The sequence below is a fragment of the Carex rostrata genome, chromosome 2 (genome assembly GCF_964058835.1).
Source record: "Carex rostrata chromosome 2, lpCarRost1.2, whole genome shotgun sequence".
Classification (NCBI taxonomy): Eukaryota; Viridiplantae; Streptophyta; class Magnoliopsida; order Poales; family Cyperaceae; genus Carex; species Carex rostrata.
In genome coordinates this window covers 3,467,820-3,478,875 of record NC_135919.1, presented here as the reverse complement: position 1 = coordinate 3,478,875, position 11,056 = coordinate 3,467,820, and the positions used below count along the sequence as shown (strand labels likewise).

At 32.3% G+C, this 11,056-nt stretch overlaps 1 long non-coding RNA gene across 1 annotated transcript; it reads left to right on the top strand.

Moving 5' to 3' along the window:
- The first annotated feature begins 722 nt into the window (after positions 1 to 722).
- LOC144550681 (uncharacterized) lies at positions 723 to 3,706 on the top strand. Its single transcript, XR_013510535.1, has 3 exons — positions 723 to 1,185; positions 2,724 to 2,883; positions 3,416 to 3,706. It is a non-coding gene; the product is annotated as an uncharacterized LOC144550681 (long non-coding RNA).
- Positions 3,707 to 11,056: the final 7,350 nt, after the last annotated feature.

Sequence of the window (11,056 nt, the reverse complement as noted above, 5' to 3'; positions counted from 1 at the left end):
TACTTGTTGCTTTCCTCATTTCATCGTGATTCTGAAATTGCACGATGCTGATCTTAATGCGATCGAACTGCTAAGATTGTGTGCAGTACAGTGTGGGTTGTACCGGAGAGGATGTGAATTCCTTCTTTCAATTTTTCTAGATTTTCTTTTTTACTTTCGGATTTTCTACAGATATAACTATGCAATCATATATGTAACAAGTCAAAGCACTGCAGAAATGGATAGCAATACTTCGTTCGCTCCAATGAATACTCACATCTCTATTAACCCCTAAAAAATTATAAAACGAAAAATAAAAAAATGTAAAGAGTATAGAAAATGAGTGAAATCATTATTTGGAAAACAGGAGAAACGGAGGCGTCTAGAGGATAGCTCAAAATGGACAAGAAAGAAGTGAATGAGAAGAAATGGAGACATCCATTAACACATATGAAATGGAGAACAAAAAGGAGACATAGATAGCTTGGCCAGGCCTACTAAAAAATAGGGGGTTTTGGGCTTAATAAAAATAAGAAACCAGAAAAGAGGGAAAAAGGGCTGCTGGATTTCGGAAAATAACTGGGCTGAAAGAGTAAAAAGAGAACAGAAGTTTGGGGCTAGCAAATTAAAATAACTGAGCTGAAAGAGAAAATAACGGGCCGAAGAACGGGCCGAAAAGTGATGCAAGACGGGTGTTTTTTCTAATCCTAGGCTCTCCCTCTGCAGCGAGAGGAAGGAAATTTGGGGGCGACTGTGGGTGAAGCTACTGTCACTGCGACTGGGTCCTACATGTTTAAAGTTAGCCGTTGATGGGTTCAGCCACTGAAGAGGTCTCACGTTGTCAGAAACGGAGGTGAACTGGAGAAGAACTGAACGGAGGATCATTAATTAGAAAGATTTAGTTAGTCATTTTATTTGATTTCTGTTGGATTTGTATCACCTATATAAAGGGTTGTAATTGTTGAACCAGTTTTATTAAAAATATCAATAACAGTATCAATTTCGCTTTTGTTCTATTCCAAGTTGGGTTCTTTCTTTATCTTAATTTCCACCAAATTAGCTTCTTTCTGTCTTTGAGAGCTGCTGGAAGTAACAGTTGGAACAATCAAGAATCACAAAAATGTCGAAATAAAAAAAAAAAATGATCCTCCCAAGGAAGGCTATCAGCAGCTGGACATTGTTGCGATCAATGAGAAGATCTCTAAGGTTTCGAAAGACATTTGAGTCTTCCATTGAAACCCAAGACAAGCAATTGGATCAGCTGAAAAGGGTTAGACACCCGGTTTACGGCGATGACCAAGAAGCTGACTGATGTCATCTCGGATACAAGAAGAGAAGGCCATGATCAAAATTCCGGCTCTCGAAAGGTATTTCACTATTTTGTGTCTTTGAACTTTGAAGGGAAGAACCCAGTGGATTGGTTAGAGGAATGCAAATTCTATTTCGAATGGCAAAGGAATGGTTTAGCTGTTATAAGTAGAATTTGATATAGCCAAATCTAAGCTGTTGTCTGAAACTGGTATCAAACATTGACAACATTTTATTTTGAATTTCATTGGTAAAATTGCTTGCATTCTTGGAGTCCCCACATGTTACGAGTGGTGGAACCAAGGTTGTAATTTTTTTTAACTTTCTCTTACCACCATTTTATTATTTAAGGAATGTGTTCCTTGTTGTTGTTCCAGCATTATAACAATAAGGAGAAACATGTGATAGCTCTTTTAGTTTTGTTCTGGTCCAATATTTTTTTGTTTATTTGTTGAATAGAAGGTTTTCTTAGGCAAAGAAGAAAAGAGGGCAAAAGAAGGCGAGTCAGTTGCCTCTTCTAACCACCATCTGTACATTTTTACATTTACTCTCCATGCTATTGAATTGATATACTCTTATTTTTGCAGAGAAGAAAGAAGAGTGAGAATGTAGATTAAGAATCTGACGAGGAGGAAAGTGACTTTTAAGGAAGAAGTGGAGCCTCTCCTCTCCTCCACTTGCCGAGAGCAGATTTTGACTTCATACAGCTCGCGAATTATAGGATGAAAATATCGCTATATGTTTCGTGCACTGCATGAAGCTAAAATTAATCTATTAAAATCTTTATTTTAAAATTGGCATACATATATACAATTCATGGTAGCAAATTAGGGTATTTTAGGAAGCTGAAGAACATATTTGGTATTATTACAGCGATTTAGACATGCATAAGACTTAATTATTTGGAGTTTTTTTTTCTCTTTTTAATTTAAATCTTTACAGAAGTATAAATATCATTAACAATCTCTCATAATTTGCTTCTCTTTGGCTTAAAATTTGAGTTCAAAAACACGTCTATACTAATAAATAAATAAAAAAATTAAACTAGAGTGTCTATGAATAAAAATAATCATAGTAATTGTGAAGACCGGCCCAACAAACCCAATAACAAGGAAACAAATCACAAAATGAAGTAATTATCACACATATATAATGCATAATCATTCATTTGTTCCCCTCATTCACACACTTTTTATTTTGTTATTCACGTTTTTGTTGGCTTCAAAATTTTTTGATTAATTGTTATAAATATCAAGTGATAAGAATGAATTGTTTGTGAGTTTAAAAGAAATTCTATTCTAAATTAATTTAAAAATAAAATATATTTATTATTTAACAAAATTTAAGATCACATTAGATATTAGAGAAAATTAATTTTTTTTAGGTGGATCTCTTTTCACAGGATATTTTTTATTTAAAAAAAAATTAATTCTTAGGTTTCGAAAGACATTGAGTCTTCCATTGAAGCCCAAGACAAGCAATTCGATCAGCTGAAAAGGGTTAGACACCCGGTTTGCGGCGATGACCAAGAAGCTGACTGATGTCATCTCGGAGACAAGAAGGGAAGGCCATGGTCGAAATTCCGGCTCTCGAAAGGTATTTCACTATTTCCTGTCTTTGAACTTTGAAGGGAAGAACCCAGTGGATTGGTTAGAGGAATGGAAATTCTATTTCGAATAGCAAAGGAATGGTTTAGCTGTTATCAGTAGAATTTGATATAGTCAAATCGAGGCTGTTGTCTGAAACTGGTATCAAACATTGACAACTTTTTATTTGGAATTTCATTGGTAAAATTGCTTGAATTCTTGTAGTCCCCACATGTTACGAGTGGTGGAACCAAGGTTGTAATTTTTTTTAACTTCCTCTTACCACCATTGTATTATTTAAGAAATGTGTTCCTTGTTGTTGCGTTCCAGCATTATAACAATTAGGAGAAACATGTGATAGCTCTTTTAGTTTTGTTCTGGTCCAATATTTTTTTGTTTGTTTGTTGCAAATAGAAGGTTTTATTAGGCAAAGAAGAAAAGAGGGCGAAAGAAGGCGAGCCAGTTGCCTCCTCTTACCACCATTTGCACATTTTTACATTTACTCTCCATGCTATTGAATTGATATACTCTTATTTTTGCAGAGAAGAAGGAAGAGTGAGAATGTAGATTAAGAATCTGACGAGGAGGAAAGTGACTTTTAAGGAAGAAGTGGAGCCTCTTCTCTTCTCCACTTGTCGAGAGCAGTTTTGACTTCATACAACTCGCGGACTATAAGATAAAAACATCTCTATATGTTTCGTGCGCTGCATGAAGTTAAAATCACTCTGTTAAAATCTTTACTTGAAAATTGGCATACATATATATATATAATTTATGGTAGCAAATTAGGGTATTTTAGGAAGCTGAAGAATAGATTTGGTATTATTACAGCAATTTAGACATGCATAAGACTTAATTGTTTGGAGGGTTTTTTTTTTTCTTTTTTTAATTTAGATCTTTACATAAGTATAAATATCATTAACAATCTCTCATAATTTGCTTCTCTTTGGCTTAAAATTTGAGTTCAAAAACATGCTTATACTAATAATAAAAAAAAAATTAAACTAGAGTGTCTATGAATAAAAATAATCATAGTAATTGTGAAGACCGGCCCAACAAACCCAATAACAAATAAACAAATCACAAAATGAAGTAATTATCACACATATATAATGCATAATCATTCATTTGGTCCCCTCATTCACACACTTTTTATTTTGTTATTCACGTTTTTGTTGCCTTCAAATTTTTTTGATTAATTGTTATAATTATCAAGTGATAAGAATGAATTGTTTGTGAGTTTAAAAGAAATTATATTCTAAATTAATTTAAAATAAAATATACTTATTATTTAACAAAATTTAAGATCACATTAGATATTAGAGAAAATTAATTTTTTTAGGTGGATCTCTTTTCACAGTATATTTGTTATTTAAAAAAAAAGTTAAATTCTTAGGTTTCGAAAGACATTGAGTCTTGTATTCTTGATTGGCTGAAAAAGGGTTAGACATCCAGGTTGCAGCGATGACCAAGATGCTGATTAATGTCATCTCGGTGAAACAGCGAGAGACATCCAACTTCCTTATTTTAATATTTTTGTGATGCATGCAATTGGACTACAAATCGGGTATTTGAATTAAAAACCATGTGTTCAATAGATTTTTTTTATAAAACAAGAAAAATAAAAAATATGAATATATTTTTGGACATATTAAATTATTTAACTAAATAACAAGACATGTAAATACATGGAACATGTTTAAAGAAGGAACTTGAATGTTGAAGGATAAGCGAAAATCACGAGGAAAAACGGTGGCCCACAAGGCAGAGATTTTTTTCACTAATTGAATAAAAAATAAAAAACTATCACCAAAGAGGAATGTTTTCACGATATCTCGTTTTATAACAAGACCAAGATAGATATTCCCGTCTGGACGGGACAGAGAATTACTTTGACCGACATCAACAGAGAAATATATTTAAACGAAATAAATAAGGCACTAATAAATAAATAGAATGGGGAAATTCCAAATGCAATGGTAGCCGATTTTTTTTAATTAATATCCTTAATTAAATAAAAAGTTTTACAAAAATACTTAGGTATTTTTATTTTGTTAAATACCAAGACCGCCAGAAATCCTGATAAAGTTCTGTTATTTAAAAACTAAATCGACCGTTATTCAACTGTTTTGAAAACTGAATCCACCGTTATTATACAAAATTAAAATATGTTTAGAAGTTATATTATGCAATTCAATGGTGGATTCCACCGTTATTATGCAAAATTAAAATATGTTTTTTTAGAAGTTATATTTTAGACAATTTTTCCTGAAACGGTGGATTCAACCATTATTTTAAAAGAAATAAAAATAAAAACATTAATTGCAATATAACGGTGATCCACTGTTGTTCTAATAATGTATAACGGTGATCCACTGTTGTTCTAATAATGTATAATGTAACTGTTATATATAAAAGGTGATCACCGTTATTGTAACATGTAACTGTCGAAACTAAGCCACCACTGCATGAGGGCAGTTGGTAAACGCATAGTTTCTCTACGGGATGGACATGAGATCGATTCTGCTTGAGAGCAGAATTAGAGCCTACAAGCTATACTAAGAAAAAAAAATAATTAAGCCACTAAAGATATGTTTTTTCTAATTTTCAAACAAGTGATCCACCGTTATATCATTCAAATATATAGCATCATTGTATAATCATGAAATTACAATAAATTGCACTATTTATATATGAAAATAAACTTCAGGAGTGATCTTGTAATAATTGTTTTATGATTATGTCTTGACAAATTACTTGTTATACTAATAATTTAATTGTTAAAATTTGAAATGAAAAACTTTAACTGTTAATTTATTCAATTGTCTTGTCCCGGTTTATTATTTTTTTTCCCGCTTCTTCTCTGGACCAACTTTTTTTTTTTTTTAATTCCAGCAAGATTTGATTAGCGGTGATGATTAATTAATTGGATGTGAATATTCGTCCCGTCCGGACGACTAGAATATTTACTCGGTTTTCTTATAAAACGAGATACCGTGAAAATATTCCTCTTTAACGATAATTGTTTAATTTATTTCTATTAATAAAAATTTTGGCACAAGGTAGGATATTGTGTCAATTGATTAAAGTAGTTGTTTACAATTGTCAAAGAGTAGAGGTCAGCGTGATACAATCATTAATTCTGCTTGAATGCCGATTTGCAGTGTCTGGTACCAAACATCACATGATACATACTCCATTTTTTTTATTGGGAGTAGCGAAGGCGATTTTGACTCGGTCAAATTTTTGACCGAGTCGTGGAATAAAATCTGCCTAATGATTTTGGTTTTCTAGTGCTTTCTTTCTATTTTTACCATTTTATATGGGTGAATATTTGTTGATTGTTGTTGAAAACATTTTATAGATGTATCAAAACTTGAACTTATTAGAGAACTTCTAGATCTCTCTAAAACACAAGGTTTCAACACACATTAAACTCTAAAACACATAATCCTACCCAAAAATTGAAAACACTGGTACTAGTTTACCAGAATAATATATGTCAGACAAAACCAAACCACAAGCATTACAATGTATTAGCACACACACTGTCAAGTTATTAAAGCAACTAAAGAAAAGTGTTAAAACAAATACTGTAATTTGTAAAATCAGACTTCACTAGGAAAGCATTCTTTAATTTTCTCTTTCAGCGCCTCTTATGGTTGCATGACACCTATAATGGGCTTTTGGAGTTTGAATGCCGAAGGATGAGTGGAAATCATGAGAAAAGAGGATGGCCCATAAGACAGGGTTATGTGTCAGCTGATTAAAGTAGTTTACAATTGCGAGAAAGTAGAGATCGATGTGATTCAATTGTTTCGCTTGGATGTCGATTTACATGATCTGGTGCCAAACATCACCTAGTACGAACTCTATTTTTGATTGGGAGTAGCGAAGACGATTTTGACTCGGTCAAATTTTTTAGCAAAGCATACTGAGAGAAGAGCATATAATAAAACCAAATGAGTCACTGCATTTTGGGGTCCAACTATCTAGTCTTTAAGTCTAGTCAGCGTTGAGGTAGACGGATCGCATGAATCTTGCGGATACGGATCAAAGATTAAACGTTTATGAATTCAAATCGTAAATCAAATGGACACATATATAATTTGAATACTTAATTTAAAAACAACAAAATTATACATATTATCAGTGTTCTAAATAGCGCGCTATAGCATTTTTGGACCCCTAAACGCTAAGCTATGACATCAAAACGCGTTATTTGAGTTACGGACGCTATAGCGGTAATAGCGGTCCGCTATAGTGCATAGTGTGTATCGCAAATAGTGCGCACTATGCAACATGAGTTGTTTTTTTCTTTTCTTTTCAATTTATATGAGCTTTAAATAAAGGCTCAGATTGGATTTTAACCGTGATTTTTTGTTTTGCAATTGACGTACTAAGCTTTATATTAAACTATTAATTATGAAATGAGAGATCCATCAAACGAAATCAAATAAGGAACCTACAGCGTGCTATGCAACATGAGTTGTTTTTTTTTTTTCAATTTATATGGGTTTTAAATAAAAGCTCAGATTGAATATATTAAGATATTTCTTGAAGTATACAAAATGATATTTACTATATGGTAGTTTGAATATTTTGAATAGATTAAGATAGTTAATTATGCCATGATATCTAGGTTATTTTAAAATTTAAATAGAAAAAATATAGATTATGCCATGATGTTAAATATATTTTGAATAGAAAAAAGATCAATAGTTTATGATATTAGTATTACTATAGATATTTTGAGTCGCAATTTGGACTTTGTATTGGTTCAATGTAAATATTATAATTTTTTTAATCAATTTGATGTTATTTATTGTTCTATGAGACTTAGATAATGTTGATATTTAGTATAAATATATGATATATTTTTTTATAAAAATAAAAAAAACGTTATGTAGCATAGCTTTCGCTATAGCTTTTTTTGTAGGCTTCCCGCTATGACGCGATAAACGCTATTTAGAACCTTGCATATTATTGAATACATATTTTTATTAGAAAATAAAAATAACAAAAATATAAATATAATTCGAATATTCAATAATTATGGTAATTTTTCTAATGTTAAAGTTGTAATATCATTACAAAATATATTTGTCCTTAACAAAATTAATCACTAACATCACCATATTTTTAATAGAAAAAACAAACAAAACAAAATTCCTCTCGAAACATACATGATTCTAAAACAAATGAAATTATCCATATTCATATCTGTATATTCACAAACTGATGCCTGAAAAAAAAATGATAAAGATAATTGAATAAAGACATTATATGTATTTGCACAAACATATATCTGAAAAATAAACAAATATGGATACAAAAAATTATTTGTATTTGCATAATCGCTTCGCTTCTGAAACATGAAACCGTATTCGCAAAATATTCATTATATGAATATCTGTATTCACAAAAATTCAAATATATATATGATCCATTTGTCTTCCTATGTCCATAGGGGTGAAAACGGAGCGGATAATGCTGATGCCAAATTCGTATTTATCTGTTAATGAGCGAATACGAATACCAATACGGATAGTAAACGGATGTCGAAATTCAAAACAAAATCCGCCTTAAACGGATAATCTCCGAATACGGATATGAAACGAATAATTATCGTAAGCTATATAAACTTTAAGATGCATATATTAATTAACAAAATGCAAATATGAAAATAAATAAATAATTTAAGGTAGTTTATAATTTAACTAAATGCAGCAACATGATTTCAATAACTCATTACATCTAAATTATGTGTTACAGAAAATCAGACCACTACCTTCATGTGACTAGCGTGTCCGGATATATACTTTTCTGTTAGTCCCACAAGAGTAGACTACATTTTTTTTTTTTTTTTTGAGTGGAAATGCCCTTAGGCTATATTGTACCTAGTCAATTGCTAACGGGTTACCCGTGACCCGTTCCGGGTTACCCGTTACGGGTAACGGGTAGGACGGATAAAGGGGTAGGTCGGGTACGGGTAAAACCAGTAACGGGTAGACGGGTAATTTTTCCAAAATCTCTATCCGGTCCGTTTATTACTCGTACCCGTTGCGGGTTGACGGGTACGGGTACCGCGGGTACGGATCCGGGTATCTGGGTACGGGTCCGGTCCGCCCGGTTTTTTTTTTTTTTTTTTTTTTTTTTTTCTGTTTTTCCCTTTTTTCTGTTTTTTTAAAAAAAATTCAAATTTTTTTGAAGTGAAACGGGTCGGGTACGAGTAACGGGTACGGGTATGCGGGTAGATGGGTACGGGTAACAGGTACGGGTATGCGGGTAGATGGGTACGGGTAGGCGGGTACGGGTAGACGGGTAGACAGGTACGGGTATAACGGGTTTTTTTTCAAATTAGGTTGTCCGGTCCGTTTATTACCCGTCTACCCGTTTGTACCCGGGCAACGGGTACGGGTACCACGGGTAATGGGTACGGGCCGGGCTAAACGGGTTCTACCCGTTCCGAGTTTAGCAAATGCCTAATTGTAGCCAAGAGTAGGGGTGTCAATGGTACCTTTTTAGCCGTTTACCCGACCCGTATCGTATTCGATAAGGCGGGTATGGGTAAGGTTTTTTTTTCGTTAGCTTATTGGGTATGGGTATGGGTAAGAAATTTTTTTCGTTAAATAAATGGGTAAGGGTATGGGTAATGACTATTTCATACCCGTTACCCTATAGGGTAATTATAAAATCCAAATATATATTCAATTCAATTTTCAACCCACTTAAATGTATATTCGTGTTTTTGAATTTTTATTCTTTATAAAAAATAATTTAGTTGGAATTGATTGCACATTTATTTTATTTTTTATTAGAAATGCAATTATATATGTGTTAAAATGAATGAGTTTTTGATGTTTAATTTGTAAAATATAATAAAACTAATTATTATACTAGTATTATTCATTATTCACCCGCTACCGTTTCGTTACCCGATAATATTAACGGGTAAGGGTAGGGTAGGGTAAGATCAATTTTTAATGGGTATGGATAGGGTATGAATAAGATCAATTTTAATGGGTATGGATATGAAAATGTCTCTACCCGACCCGTACCGTACCCATTGACACCCCTAGCCAAGAGTATATAATTCTCTGATAAACCTTGGACATGCTACTTCAATAATTGGAGAGAGAACAGTTGGAATTGAGACCCTACCCACGTGAAACACTTGAATTGTACACTCCACGTGGAGAGAGAAGAGAAGGTAGCATTTGGTTCATCCACGTGACGCCTAGGTTAATGTCGGTAGTTGCGAAGAAGTATACAAATTTATTTTGGAAATGAATTTGCTGTGATTCTTTCATTTGCTGTGATTCTTAAGGGATCGCAGGATCCTGTTATTTTAAATTCATTCATTTATCTATCTGTTTAGAGATTCATACTTAAAAAGTAATTGTTGTTAAAATTTGTACATTTAAAAAAGAAAAAATGTTAGATTTAGAATAATAGAGATTCGTACTTAAAAAGTAATTGTTGTTAAAATTTGTACATTTAAAAAAGAAAAAAAAGTTAGATTTAGAATAACAGGTCTGCGATCCCTTAAGAATCATAGCAGATTTATTCTTTAGTCTGCTGTGGCAGACTGGCAGTGGACTAGTAACATTAATTTCACATAAATTTTACTGCTCAGTTATCTCGTGATGACAGTGTTGTGAAAAATGTCAATTTAAGTTAGATTAATTCGTTGATTAGTAATTAACAGTGATCAAATTTTTACAAATTTTTTTAGCTAATTGACTGTTTATTTCTAATTATAAATGATTATTCTCAATTATTATCCATTAATTGTTTAGCAATATCACATATGTCTGACAAACGTATACCGTTATTTACAACACTGCTTTCAACCATAGTAACAAACAAATTATTCGAATTCAGTTCGGCAGAGTCAAAAATTTGTGATTCAGAAATAATTCGAAAATAATACGGAACGAAATTATAAAACTAAGTTTCAAATCAGAGATATTTTAATCCTTGAATAACACCTTGGACACATTTTATATACAGAACAGAAGATCCAATCAGAGAAATGGACACATTTTTCTCTTTTTTTTTATCAATGAAATGGACACATTTTTCTCACTCTCTATCTATTCGATCTGGAAGTTCTTGTCTTTTCCCTCTTCTGGAGACTTCTTCTCTCTCCCGTCTCTGCTATATAGTTTCCTCTATTC